The following is a 16,204-nucleotide window of genomic DNA, read 5'->3' as shown; positions in this document are numbered from 1 at the left end:
CACTGCCATAGCCCTGTGGTGAACCAGATGCAGAACACCATTTTAACCCACACATTAAGATATTAGTGTGTCTCCTGAGAAACTTTACCAGTGCCTGACAACTACAGAGGTGGATGTTCTCAGCCAACAATTGGCCTGAACATAGGGTCCCCAATGGAGGAGCTAGAGAAAGAACCCAATGAGGCTTAAGGGTTTTGCAACCCCATAGGAGAAACAACAATATGAACCAACCAGTACCTCCAGAGATCCCAGGGTCTAAACCACCAACCAAAGAATACACATGGAGGCCCCATGGCTCCAGCCACATATGTAGCAGAGGATGGCCTTGTAGGTCATCAATGGGAGGCGAGGCCCTTGATCCCATGAAGGCTGTAAGTTCTAGTGTGGGAAAATGCCAGGACCAGGAAGTAGGAATGGGTGAGTTGGTGAGCAGGGGGAGGAGGATGGTATAAGAGGTTTTTAGAGGGGAAACCAGGAAAGGAGATAATATTTGAAATGTAAGTAAAGAAATTATCTAATAAAAAATAAATTTTCTTTTCTTTTTTTTTCAGGTAATTTATTTATTTATTTTTTATTTTATTTATTTATTTTTTTAATTTATTTTTTTATTAGGTAATTTCCTCAATTACATTTCCAATGCTATCCAAAAAGTCCCCAATACACTCCCCCACCCAGTCCCACCCCCACCCACCCCCACACCTTGGCCCTGGCATTCCCCTGTACTGGGGCATATAAAGTTGGCAAGTCCAATGGGCCTCTCTTTCCAGTGATGGCCTACTAGGCCATCTTTTGATACAAATGCAGCTAGAGACAAGAGCTCTGGGGTACTGGTTAGTTCATAATAATGATCCACCTATGGGGTTGCAGTTCCCTTTAGCTCCTTGGGTACTTTCTCTAGCTCCTCCATTGGGGGCCCTGTGATCCATCCAATAGCTGACTGTGAGCATCCACTTCTGTGTTTGCTAGGCCCCGGCATTGTCTCACAAGAGACAGCTATATCTGGGTCCTTTCAGCAAAATCTTGCTAGTGTATGCAATGGTGTCAGCGTTTGGAAGCTGATTATGGGATGGATCCCTGGATATGGCAATCTTTAGATGGTCCATCCTTTCTTCACAGCTCCAAACTTTATCTCTGTAACTCTTTCCATGGGTGTTTTGTTCCCAATTCCAAGAAGGGGCACAGTGTCCACACTTTGATCTTCGTTCTTCTTGAGTTTCATGCGTTTAACAAATTGTATCTTATATCTTGAGTATCCTAAGTTTTTGGGCTAATATCTTCCAGAAGTCAGAGTTCATTCCCAAGTACCTATACCTAGTGGCTTTCAATGGCATCCAGTTCCAGGGCATCTGCTTTTTCTTTCTTTTTTTTTTTTTTTTTCCAGACACACATGGATGTGTGCACAAAACCAACACTTAAAAAATAAAATAAATCATTAAAACACAACGTACCTGTTGCATGCATGAATAGCTCTGAAATCCAACAATCTATGAAAGTCCTAAGCAACTGCTGCAACAGTCTTAAATAAAAACACTTCACCTTACTCTCTTTTATTATTATGCAGTTTTTGACACAAGAGCTTCCTGCTCAGAGAAAGATAACAAAATTTCACATTTCAGAGCATGCACCCTAAGTAGCTGAAATAAAAAAAAAAAAAAAGATATTTATGTGGATGTTGCAGGGTGCACAGATCAGCTAAAGATAAAATTTTGTTCCTTGTTCGATCATGTTAAAGACAACTGTCTTTTTTATGAGTTAATTTTATTAATAACCAATTATAAATAGTCTTCATTGATGATATGTGAAGGGTTGTGTGATGAATCTTAAGGATTCCACAATCAACAAGATTTAGTGTCTAATTTTTGCTGAAGTTTTGGCTACAGACATTTTTTATGTGTAAGCCAGTTATTGGGTGGTTCCCATGCCAAGGAATTAGCAGATTAAGTTACCTGTCCTGTTTGATTTTCTGGAACTTTTTGAGATCATCAGGGTCTTCCCCTGTCATATCTGCTCCACATCATTCTGGAAGGGATCCAAGCCCCTTTATCCTTCCCTGTCAGCAAAAATACAGAGACTCTCTTTCAAAATAGCATGTCCTTGGTCCAGTAACTAAACCACTAATAGTATAACCTGAGCTCTCTCCCAGAGATCATAACCACACACATTTTGATAATTAAAAAAATTCAAAGCAATTAAAGTATTCTAAATAAATATTAACCATTGAGACAGTGCTTCTTTACCACCTCCTGCTTTTTGACCTATGATATAAGGAGTGAAAGTTCCTTAAATCTCTGTACTTAACTTTAAAATCAAATTCCTGTCTACTGGCTGGATAAGCCTATTTTCAGGCACCGTTTCTGTCATGCTATCCTAGGCAATCCCAGAAATTCCATTTGGACCCATTTGAGAATTTTCCCTGGCAAGACTGATAAGTTTCTTTAAAACATTTTTTTTTCATTCGCTCTCCCTTCCTTCTCCCTTCTGTGGAGCTTAATATTTCTGTTTATTTAACAACATTTAAATAATTACCATTACATACCCTTTTATCCTATAAAATCAATTAATTCAATATTATAAATTTCTGTCCTTTGAGTTTTTGCTGGCTGGAGACAAGTAACTTTTATCCTCTACTTCTCATTGCCTTCCTCCTAGCACCTGTTCAGGGAACCAGCCAGCCTCTTTGCATAGCAGGGGTTCTGAGCATCTCTGAGCTGAGGCTTTCTTTCTCTGGTGGATGTGTTCTTTTGATCTAGTTTCATGTGCAGGAACCACGTGACTTAGGTCAGCTGGCTGAAAAACCAGTTTTCTTCCCTCCTAAACTATATCCTTGAGTGTGTGTGATCCATTCCTAAATTATTTTCAAACATGGGTTCTTGGCCCACATTGGATGCCATATGTAGAATGAGTTTTTATCTAGTCCAGACCTGCTTTAAGAAGTTTTTTTTTTTTTTTTTTTTTTTTTAAATAATGTTTCAGAAAACCCCCTTTTTCCTTGCAGAGAAATACTTCCAGATTCTTCCTCAAAAACAAAAGCTGCACACCAATAAATGCTTGAAATTACAACAAACTAGACACTTAAAAGGAAGTCAAGTGGCCTTTCAACAGTTTACAAGAAAGAATGTAGAGAGTCTGAAATCTTTTCCACTGTCCTTCCTGGTCATAAGATGAAGCTTTTCTACTCAGGAATAAATTGAACTGAAAGTAGCAGAATCTTGTTAATGAGGGTATTTTACATTGTTTCACTCAACTAGGCATGCTAAAAAGTGCATTGAAAAGTTAGGTCAAGCGACAGAGTTCAGCTTACCTTTCCATCCATGCCAGGAAATGTAGACCTTCAGGACCAACCACTACTACCTATAAAGGCTTCCGGAAAACATCAAAGTTACCTCAATCGCTAGTTTTAGCTAAGATATATTTGGAACACCAGGAAGTGATCAGTCACATACAATAATATGAAGTAATTTTTTTAAAAAATAAAGTTTAGTTGAATACTCCTGACACAAACACCAGAGGAACAACAGATGTCTCAGTTTAAGGTGTCAGACACTTCATTTCAGCTACTTAGGGTGCATGCTCTGAAATGTGAAATTTTGTTATCTTTCTCTGAGCAGGAAGCTCTTGTGTCAAAAACTGCATAATAATAAAGGAGAGTAAGGTGAAGTGTTTTTATTTAAGACTGTTGCAGCAGTTGCTTAGGACTTTCATAAATTGTTGGATTTCAGAGCTATTCATGCATGCAACAGGTACGTTGTGTTTTAATGATTTATTTTATTTTTTAAGTGTTGGTTTTGTGCACACATCCATGTGTGTCTGGAAAAAAAAGAAAAAGCAGATGCCCTGGAACTGGATGCCATTGAAAGCCACTAGGTATAGGTACTTGGGAATGAACTCTGACTTCGGGAAGAGCAACAAGTGCTTTAACAGAAGGTTGTCTCTCCTCCAGTCCTTACACTGTTACATTGTTTACCAAGGTCTGCTGACTGTCAGGAATTTGTAGAGAAATGGAGAAGTGCTCCTCTTTGCTTCTCAGTCACAGCCCCTGTGTAAAGTACAGCCCACTTCTGCAGTCACACATTCAAAGGCAGCCTCCTTTTGTATACTTTGTGGGGGCAGTGAAATGCTGGTGTACATCTCAAAACCCAGGCTTTCAGCCCACTTCTCTCTGGATAGAAGGGGAGAGTGTGGAGAATAGGGGTGGAGAGGCAGAGAATAAAAGATGCTAGGGAGCCTGACAGCTATTGGCAATGCCTGCTAGTCCTCTGCACTAAAGACTTTTCATTTGTTTTCTGGAGTTCCTCAGAGCTATTGCTTTCTCTGTTTCTCTGCTTTAGATCACTCACCATTGGTATGTGGGATTTCGTTCACTGAGATATTATTTATATTTATGGGTCTGTGTATCTCCATAGATATTTGCTGGTGCCCACAGAGTTGGAAGTACAGGTGGTAGTGAGTCACCTGATATGGTGTTGAGAACCTAACTCAGGTCTTCTGGAAGAGCCTCAGCACTCGTAACTGCTGAGAGCCGACTCTCCAGCTCTGGGGCCATTCTCAGTGCAACTCTGTGTGCTTTAGCTTTACTAAGTTCAAATTGTAATTATTTAGTTGTACTTTCTTCTAATCAAATTTGCTTTGGTTTGGGAATCTCTGTCATCCATAGTAATAATGTTCCCCTGCCCTCTTTTCCAATTTTTTTTTTTAACTAAAGGAAATTTTATTTTATTTTATTTATTTATTTATTTATTTTTTATTAGATATTTTCTTCCTTTACATTTCAAATGCTATCCCGAAAGTCCCCTATCCCCCCGCCCCCTCTTTTTTTTTAATTAGGTAATTTCCTCAATTACATTTCCAATGCTATCCAAAAAGTCCCCAATACACTCCCCCCCCAGTCCCACCCCCACCCACCCCCACACCTTGGCCCTGGCATTCCCCTGTACTGGGGCATATAAAGTTGGCAAGTCCAATGGGCCTCTCTTTCCAGTGATGGCCTACTAGGCCATCTTTTGATACAAATGCAGCTAGAGACAAGAGCTCTGGGGTACTGGTTAGTTCATAATAATGATCCACCTATGGGGTTGCAGTTCCCTTTAGCTCCTTGGGTACTTTCTCTAGCTCCTCCATTGGGGGCCCTGTGATCCATCCAATAGCTGACTGTGAGCATCCACTTCTGTGTTTGCTAGGCCCCGGCATTGTCTCACAAGAGACAGCTATATCTGGGTCCTTTCAGCAAAATCTTGCTAGTGTATGCAATGGTGTCAGCGTTTGGAAGCTGATTATGGGATGGATCCCTGGATATGGCAGTCTTTAGATGGTCCATCCTTTCTTCACAGCTCCAAACTTTATCTCTGTAACTCTTTCCATGGGTGTTTTGTTCCCAATTCCAAGAAGGGGCACAGTGTCCACACTTTGGTCTTCATTCTTCTTGAGTTTCATGCGTTTAACAAATTGTATCTTATATCTTGGGTATCCTAAGTTTTTGGGCTAATATCCACTTATCAGTGAGTACATATTGTGTGAGTTCCTTTGTGAATATGTTACCTCACTCAGAATGATGCCCTCCAGATCCATCCATTTGCCTAGGAATTTCATAAATTTATTCTTTTTAATAGCTGAATAGTACTCCATTGTGTAAATGTGCCACATTTTCTGTATCCATTCCTCTGTTGAGGGGCATCTGGGTTCTTTCCAGCTTCTGGCTATTATAAATAAGGCTGCTATGAACATAGTGGAGCATGTGTCCTTCTTACCGGTTGGAACATCTTCTGGATATATGCCCAGGAGAAGTATTGCTGGATCCTCTGGTAGTATTATGTCCAATTTTCTGAGGAACCGCCAAACTGATTTCCAGAGTGGTTGTACCAGCTTGCAATCCCACCAACAATGAAGGAGTGTTGCTCTTTCTCCACATCCTCGCCAGCATCTGCTGTCACCTGAATTTTTGATCTTAGCCATTCTGACTGGTGTGAGGTGGGACACTTGCCAGCTACCCACAACACCCACCACAGGATCTTAAGACTTCTGGTGAGTGGAACACAGCTTCTGCTCCAATCCAATTGCGCGCGGGACCTGAGACTGCATTAGTTAGGGAAGCAGAAAACCGGCCTGAGTAGGGCCACAAGCCTCTTTTCCAATTTGGATGCCCCTCATTTCTTTCTTTGATTGCTCTGGTAAGGGATTAAAGGGCTGTGTGAAATAAGTAGTAAAAGACACATTCTCTCTTTTTTTCTGGTCCCTATAGAAGAATCTTTACTTACATTTCCCCACCATTCAATAGCATATTTTAAATGCTCTTTGAGGTTTTTTGGAATTTATGTGTATGTTTATGTGTCTGTGTATTGGTGTTTTCATGTGAGTGCAGGTGACTGCAGGGACAAGATAAGGTCAATCCTTCATCAGAGAAGCTTCCTGCCACAACAGAGGAGAATAGTATCAGAGACCCACAGTCAAACATTGTGCAGAAAGTGACTGACCTTGGAACACTCAGCCATAAATGAAGTGTCTCTCTCAAGTCTCTCCCTTCTTGGCTCATGAAACCCTGAAAAAGAGTTGGTAAAAGAAATATAAGAGTCAGAGTGGAGAAGGAGATCCAGGAAACAAGGCCTTCTACACACAAGATGACACAGCACCTACAAACTATATAAACTCACAGAGACTGAAACATGATGCTCAGAACCTGCATGGGTCTCTACAAGATGAGGTTCCTAAAGGTGAACAAAGTGGGCACATACCCCTATCACTAACCCAGAAACAATCTTCAAATGGTAATCATTTTCAACTGAAAATTTAGTTTCCTGGAAGGGAGTGTCCCTGGGGAAACAAACTGCTCTCAAGTGTAGGCTGAGTGCCTGCTAGTAGATGGCCAACAGAATATGAATTCAGTGGCATCTTTTGAAGTTCCTTGTCTTAAAATGTTGGGATGATTTTTTTTAAAATTTCTGTTTACTATTTCTTATTTATGTATTCGTGTATTTTTCTTCTCTCTTTTATAGGTCCTTTGTGTATAGATTCTGGCTTTAACCTTAGCATTTCTATGTGATTCCTAGGTTTGCAAAAAGGGTGTTTCTTTTTCTCCTGCCTTGTCTTGGGCTACTTTCCTTTGTCTGTTTATTATGTCCAATTCTGATGTATTAATTTTGTTTTATCATATCATGTCATATCATATCATATTATATTTCATATAATCTCTTAGAAGGCCATTTTTTCCTAATGAAAGACAGAAAGTGGGTGGATCTAAATGGGAGAGGAGCTGTGGAAGAGCCAGAAATCGAGGCAGGAGAAACTGTAATCAGGATATATTATGTGAGAAAAAGAAATCTATTTTCCATAAAATGAAAAACAAAAACAACAGAAAGAAGGAAAGAAAGAGAGAGAGAGAGAGAGAGAGAGAGAGAGAGAGAAAGAGAGAGAGAGAGAAAGAAAGAAAGGAAGGAAGGGAAGAGAAGAATGAAGAAAGAAAAGAAAGGAAAGAGAAGAGAAGAGAAAGAAAAGAAAAGAAAGGAAAAGAAAAGAAAAAAGTAATCAGTTCCCCAGGAGCTAGAGTTCTATGCAAGAGTAAGCAGCTCAAAATGAATGTCAGGGACTGCACTTAGGACCTGTGCAGGATCAGGATGCACTCAGCCATTGAGCACCTCTCCAGCTTTCATATATTTATACTTTGCCATCCTCCCCTGGCGCTGCCTATCTAGTGCTTCTTTATGAGAAAACAGTAAAGCAGGGAAAAGCCAAAAAATAAAATGTCTGTATTTCCTTAAAACCTCCACCCACCTCAGAGTCAAGTGTGATGCACTTATCTGCACCAAATCCTTGCTGGATAAAATATGGGGCATTTAATTAAACATGACAACGTGACACAGTAATACAGGTGCCCAAATGGAGACGGTGATTGAAGAAGAGACTGAGCACTGAGTATCAAGCTATGGCCTTCACATGCACATCAAACACCTGTACCAAGAGTAACCACATTCATGGGTGTGCATGTGTGTATGTGCATGTGTATACACACACACACAGAGAGAGAGAGAGAGAGAGAGAGAGAGAGAGAGAGAGAGAGAGAGAGAGAGAGAGAGAGAGAGAGAGAGAGACAGACAGAGCACCAAGAGTTTTTCTGACATCATGGGAAGACAGGGCCTGACAAGACACAATGTGTTAAAACTCTAGCTCTTATTTTCACTGAAGAAAACCATTGACTTCTCTCTCAGAAAATAACTTTCACTGACTAAAGAGTGCCTGCATCCTTTTATGAATTTTGAACACCTGAAAATACATCAGAACAGAATAACTCTTCTCAGGAGTGAAAGGATTTAAAAAGACCAGGATGTAGATGTGTGATTTCTTTTTATTTTGTATTATTACTTGGAATGTTAAATTCACAGGACTATGGAGCAAACATAAAATTAAAGGTATTTAAAAATGGCATCATTTTGAAAATAAGGGATTGATACTTCCTAAACACTCAAACATAAAAGCTTTACACACTGAAAATTTCACAATGGTTTACTGTATTAAACATGTTTCCTGCATTTGGGGTTTTTACATATTATATTATTGAAAAGCTAAACTACTAACGAATAAATAATATATAACCTATACAAGGTTGCATTTTGTAGAATATAGTCGGGAGTTTGATTTTGGCATTATACATTCTCTATACATAGTTTTACTTGTAAATAATTGATACTTTTTCCAGCCAACAGTATTTTAATTATTGTGCCTTAATAGTAAATTCATAATCTGGTAATAATATAACTTATATATTATTATTCCATTGTAAGGGTACATGTAATGGTTTGTGTACCCCAGTGCACACATGGAAATCAGTAGACATCTTTGGAAGATGTTTTTTTGCCTTCTACCTTCCTTGAGACAGGGTCTTACAAATGGTGTGTTTTTCTCTGCACTTGAGATTATAATTAGGTTTCTACTTTCCCTTTCCTTCCTCTAAAACCTCCCCTATATCCCTAAATGTTTGCCTGTTCTTGTCAAAATTTGTGGCTTCATTTTTCACTAATTGTTATTGTATACATATGTATATTTGTGCATCTATATACACACACACACACACACACACATATATATTTGTATATATAACATAGAACACAAACACATCCACACAAAACACACATGTATGTATGTATGTATGTATGTATGTATAAATGATGACTGCTCGGCCCATACAAAGTCATTTCTCAATACATTTTCAGGGTACATTTTCAGAACTTATCATCTGGGCTCTGCCCTGAGGAAGAACACCTCTCCTGTTCCTAGTTTTCCTCACTTGCCTGTAGTACTTTTTATAATGTTGAAGCTTCATGGGTTTTTCTTCACAGAGTTTGGCAGGTTCATTGTTGTCATCCTTGTTCAGCTCACATTTGGCCAGTCACATTGGTGACAGTTTATAGCTGTAGCTTCTGAGCTTCCTAGGCGATACAATCTCACAGGAAACTTTCTGATCTTCTGGCTCATACTATCTCTCCAGCTTCTCTTCTACAATATTCTCTGAGCCTTGGGTATGGGACTGTTTTATAGCTGTATCCATGGTACTGCGCTTCATAAACTCAACATTTTTATTGTGGTTTTCTGTAGTGATGTTCATTTGCTACAAAAAGAAGTAACTTTGATGAGAGGTTGAAGACTAATTATCTTTGGTTTTATGGACAATTTTTTATAGTTGGTTATTAGGGATTATACTGGTTTAGTTAATTAGTGGTTTTAGCTTCTTCTACAATAAATAAGACTTCACTACAAGTGAACAGTTCGCTAGGTTTCCAGTAACAGGCATGCTGTGAATCTTTTAAGTTCAGCTATAGAGCTGTTGTTTACCACAGGTAGGTGTGCCCCAATTGTACCCATACTGTGATTATGCCATGCTGCTTCTTGATGTAGTTCATAGGTTCATATAGTCATCATAACTGTGTTGAGTTGTTGGTTGTCTTTCTTCTCTAGAAGCTTGCATAGTCTTGCTTTCTGGTACCTTGCAAGCTAGTCCTCGGGGAAAGGGCATACAATTCTGAAAACCTTATTTTACCATGTACAGACTAGTTATTCTCATCATTTTCTCTAAAATATATGTAAATTCTTTTTTAATTATTAGCTATTAAGGGGAATCTGTACATGATTTAACCTACACATGAAGATGAGTAAAACATCCAAATATCTCATTGATTTGTGCAAGGCACTTGTCCATCCTTATATTGAGGCATCTGTAGGCACCACTGGAGACCAATACCCAACAGACACCTGAGGATCGCTATAACTCTGAGGGGATTGTCTTATAAAGAAGTTGGAGAAAGGACAATTATGAGAGAGTGATGCTTAGATGTAGTTCATACACATTTGAATAACACTGGAGCCTGGCATTAAAATACGAAAGAGAATTTAGAGAAACATGATTTTATTAAAGTCATTTTTATGAGATACTTTTGTAGACAAATTGTATCAAGTGTCCATCATCCACAAGACAACCAGAATTGTGTACATCTAACTCTCAAAAGCTGCAGTAAATATCATTTCTTGTTGTACAAAGATGTCATCTGCCTCTTGTCAGGCAGTTGCTTCACAACCCAACTCATCCTTGACAAGTTGGAATTAGACTTCTCAGTTTCAGTGAGATTGGTGTGAAACGTTATTTTGATGAAAGCATCTGTGATACTGGGAGGAACAGAAGCAAGCATGATTCATTTTTCAATCACACAAAGTTTCAGTACAGAAAATGTTTCAAAACAAATGCATATACAAACTGAGACAAATATTTCTTGCTATTTTCATTGGAGGATAAAGAAAGTAAACTTTTCTGTCAACAGCTTCTGAATATATTAAAAATAGTATGTTTCTTGGAGGGCTTTATTCATAACTTTTTTATCTGTCTGAGAGATATTAGTCTTTTCCACTGAATCAGGCTATGCAGTAGAGGAAGTCAGTGTTCACTGTGGATAGGAACCTTGCTCTGAAATTATGTTCCTCCAACATCTGCATGCATTTTTAGTTTTTCCTTCTTCCTTCCCAATATTATCAGTTCATGGTTCTCATAGATGAAGCCTATTAATGAAACTTACAATAAAAAAAATATTGAAAGGGAACCAAATTGACAAGGACACTTGAAAGAATAGATTCATACAGCCCAATTAAAGTTCAAGACATGATATGTTTGAGAAAATCCATTCAGGTGAATACCTTATTGGCAGGAAAGTAGTGTTCACACTCATTCATTCAATCATTTCAGAGTCCTCATTCAAATGGCTTTCTGGTGTGAACTTTAGAGTTTAATGAATGCTTCATGCAAATTATTAGAAAACTGAAATAGGTAATTTATCTTTAAGTAAAAAAAATACTATCACAGTTCATTACTTGGGGATAAAGAATTACTGTTATAATTAAACTGTTTTTGATAGAGGAGATAGTTTTCCCAAGTTCAGGCTTTGGGAGTGAAGCAAAGACCACAGGCCTTATGGTAAAGAATTTCTTATTTTCAAAACCAGGTCGCCTCTAAGGTCTTTGTAGAGACATAGCTGGAAGAGTCCTGCACTTGCAGAAGAGATTGTTGTGTGGAAACTTGCTTTATCTTCTTGGAATGTTCCTTCAGGCAAACTCCTATATTACTTTTGACATAGTCGTTTTGCAATAATAAATGGAGGTGGAGGAGATGATTCTGAATGCCTTTCTTTGCAACTTTCCACCATGGGATGACTAAAAGATACTTACCAAAGATTAGGTGGAAGGACCATGTGTTTGGACAGGATTTTGCTTTGTGTATGGAAACCAAATGTAAGAAAGGGCATTTCTTCTTGGAAAGATATAGTATCTGTTTAGGAATATATTTTCTATAATTTTTATCCTATTTTGTTACATTTATTACCTAAAGTTCCTCATTCCCTATCCATGGACTTTGGATGCTTCTGATGGGTGAAGGTGAAGAAAGGCATTTTGGAAATTACATGTTTTTTTGACACTGTGAGTAATATAACCACCTGCTACCTTTTAAAGGGATACTCAGTTAAATACTGATGACTTTACTGGTTTGCAAACCTTTCCAAGTAAATTCTAAATACTTAGCATCACTCTTTTATATCTCAAGTTGATTGTAATTTCAAACTTGAGTATTAAATTTTAAAATTCCCTTAAGAATGAACTTTCCACCCTATGCTGAAGCAGAGCAGAAAGCACCTCAGAGAATGTATAGGCACATGGAGTCCAGTATTGATCCATGATTTCTCATTAGAATTATATCCCAAGGGCTTGGGAATGAGGACAGCTTGATACAGAACATGTTAGCAAATCAACATGTCCATACATTTAATATAATTAAGCATACTATCAGCCAGGCATGTGTCAATGGAAACATGGCAGATGGAGAGAATGAACATGGTAATAACTTGATATTCTCATAGTCATTTATGATGCTCTGTTGGTGCAGGTGTTCAGGTAGGGACAACAGAAGCGTCAAAATTGACTTGTCCAGGTTGGTTTAGTGCATAATTCGACCTGACTTTCAAAGACTAACCAATTCTAATGCTTCTAAATTTATTCCACCAAATAGAAGCAAAAGGAACATTGCCCAATTTGCTCTCCAAGACCACAGTTACTATGATACCTAAATTACATAAACACCTAACAAAGAATTTCAGATCATCTTGCCTTTCTATATAGAGGCAAAATTCTCAATAAGATATTTAGTAACTAAACAAGAAAACAACAACAAAAAATAAAGTTTATCTACCATGGTCAAGAATGTGTCATCTGAAAGATTTAGGGATGGTTCAACATGTGTGAATCTACAAATGTAATATCCCATATACATTGACTGAATGATAAAAGTACCCAAGATCATTACTAGATCTAGGAAAGCTCTTTGGCAAAATCCAACATCTCTTTATAATGAAAGTCTTGGAGAAATTATAAATACAATATACATGCCCCAATATAATGAAGACAATTTACAAAAATCCCATAACCAACATCAGCTTGAATGGAGAGAACCTGCAAGCATTTCCAATACAGGCATGAACAGATAAGGTTTTCCATTTTCTTCATACTTATTCAATAAAGTACTTGAAGTCTTATCTTGAACAATAAGACAGTTGAAGTTAAGGGAGTTAGTGTTATTTTAGTTAGAATTTCTCTATTAGCAGCTAGCTGGACACCACATAATTGAGATTGGACTATTATTATTATTATTATTATTATTATTATTATTATTATCATTATCAAACTTTAAGGCAACAAAAGCTCTCTTTTAATTCTCTAATTTAATCTGGCTACCTCTCAGCCAAAATCCCCATGATACTTGCTTTTTATGGAGTACTCTGCTTCAGGTGTCATGGTCTATCCTGGACTCTCCCTACATGGCTAATTCCCCTCTACTCTCTCTCTGCCTCCTCCGCTGGCTGGGAGGAAGTCCAGCACTATTCTCTCTCCTGCTCAGTCATTGGATGATCAGCTTATTTATTGAATAGTCATGATATAATTTGGGAGAAATTTTTATACAACATTGCGATAGATTTTCAGAATAAGGTTGCAGCCAGATATGGGGCATAGAAATCAGTTTTTCAACAATACAAGAATAATCTTTACAGAGAGCACAATAACATTATTCCTATATCTCCCCCTTTTAGTCTAATAAAAGTGTGTTTCTCTTACATTAATAAAATATATACAATAATTTTGTACTGAAATCAATTTCTATCATAACTTTCATAAACCTAAAATCATTTTCTTAAGTACTAAATATTTGAAGTTTAATTATGATACTCCATCAAGTCTTTTACCCAGAGACTTGAGAAGGAATAACTATTACCTGAATATGCAGAAGTGCAGGAAAGCAGCTTCCAAACTAAAGAAATGACAGAGATAGTTGGATACCTAAACAGTCCCCACAAATTTTCTTTGTGTTGCTGGAACATCATCTTTCACCTTCTGCCCCAGAGTATCTGACCAACATTTCTGTGAAGCAGGCATTGTATAGGACTTGGCTACCTTGTCATTGTAAAACTGGACAATTGACTTCCTTTCTTCTAGTTGTCCAGTTTAGGCAGTATTCTTTTTTTTTTATTGGATATTTTATTTATTTACATTTTGAATGTTATCCCCTTTCTCAGTTTCCCCCTGGAACCCCCTTATCCCACCCCCACTGCTTCTATGAGAGTGCATCGAGGGTTTCTTTTCTCATTGATTCCCAACAAGGTCATTTGCTGCTACATAGACAGTGTTCTTTCTATAGTTGAAGCAAGGGCATTGTCTTGTCCAATGACTAGCTTGCCACAATGAAGCAAACTTCATAAAGAGGTTCTTTGATGTTCACCATTGAAATGGAATGGGGTTGGGGCTGGGAACAAACCTGTCTCATTGTCAAAAAGACTTTTTATTATAGAATATCCATCAATGCCATATTCTGTAGATCTATAAGATTTTTAAGACCATCTATTTATAGTATATCTGAATTGTGTCTCACTCTGTTTAATCTAGGAAATATATTTTTGTAATTAACTTAACAAGACTCTAACATGACCCTGGGTTTAACTGTTTTACTGCTAACTTTGTTTCTTAATTATTTTAAGTAGTATTTAATAGCAGCTTTCAAGGACTAGAACTTTACATGGCATTTTTAAGAATTGCATAGGAACACTACCTTAGCATGTTGTAGCAAAATATATTCATATAAAGCTTTATACTGACAAAACTACATAAGAGTTTAATTTGTATAAATATACAAAGCTTTATGCAAATGTAATTTTTTCATGTTAATATTCCTTCATCTAAAAGTAGATTTAATAATCTATTGTTTTCCTTATCAGTCATTTTACCAACTCCTCTAAAATAACAACAAAGATTTATCATGTATCAAATGACCAAAAGCCATCAACCCCACCTCTTGGAAATGGGGTGTAGTTTTCTTAAAATTACTTCCTTCTGATTTGGGGTGTTAATTTCTTTCTGCAGGTTCAAGAAATTTTAGATATTTGCCAGTGTTAAGAAAGTTAGCTGTAACAGTTACTCTGCAGTTTCTTCAGGGTGAGAAAGTTCAGGGCTTAACTGAAGTCCTGACTGGAACAGTCTATGATGCTGGACCAATTGGGGTTGGCAGCCTTCTTTGAAGCTGTCCTGGAAGCAGATTTTAATGAATCACCTCTAAGACAGTCTAAAGTAGGATCAGGTAGGATACTGGAATAAATGTGCCTCAGTGTCGCAGCATCCCTAATGGTGAATCATGCCAGGCTGTATTGACTTCATTGGTTTCTGTAAACATAACTTTAACAGCTATCATACATTTCTGCATTAACACATATATGGAATGTGCAATGTGAACAGTTCAGTTATGATGATTTTCTGTTCTTTATATCATCAGGTGAATGGTATGTGTCTTTCTTTATAAGTTAGTTTGGAGTATATAAACAAACTACACTATAAATTTCTTTCTATGTGATTTGAAAGGATGGCATGATAAATTTTGAAGATTTTGTAGCCAGTGGTTAATTGGCTATGATTTTCTAAAGTTCTGGATGGAGACATATTCATCTCTAAATTAGTCTCAGAGCTGTTCCCATGTGGAGGGATCAGCAAATGATGTTACCTGTCCTTATTGATCTTCTTGATTTCTTTCTGTCTGCAATCAGGATCTTCAGAAGGTCTCTCCTGGTCAAATATGATTTTTATTAATTTAGATGAAATCCATAGATTTTCTTTCCCTGTGAAAACAAAAGCATACACTCTCCTGTAATGCAACAAATTTTAATCTATTTCTCAGAGATTATTTATCCCTTTCTGTTTAGTGAGCTTCCCTCTCTGTCTCTCTCTGTCTCTCTGTTCTCCTGTGTCTCTGTCTGTGTCTCTGTGTCTGTGACTCTGTCTATCTCTCTGTCTCTGTCTCTCTCTGTCTCTCTCTCTTCCATATACCTGTGATTTTAAATTTAGTGTCTTATCATACTTAACAGTTTGCAAAAATAATTAGTCAGATTTTTTTTTGTTTTTATGTTTTTGTCTTTTTTGAGTTTTCTTTTTATCTACTGAAGATGATCTGACCTTTGTATATGAGTAACTAATATTTATATACAGAACATTTTTGTTTAGTTTTCCTGTAGATGAGTTTCTCCATGGTTGACCTGAAATGACCAACTTGATTTTGATATTGGGTCCTCTTGGTGCATTTCCCAACAAGGGTTTACATCTTTTGTCTTTTGTTGATCTATATTCATTAATCTACTGTCAGCCTTTGCCA

The sequence above is a fragment of the Mus caroli genome, unplaced genomic scaffold (genome assembly GCF_978045245.1).
Source record: "Mus caroli unplaced genomic scaffold, Mus_caroli_1 scaffold_1, whole genome shotgun sequence".
NCBI lineage: Eukaryota > Metazoa > Chordata > Mammalia > Rodentia > Muridae > Mus > Mus caroli.
Note: the sequence above shows the minus strand (reverse complement) of the source record.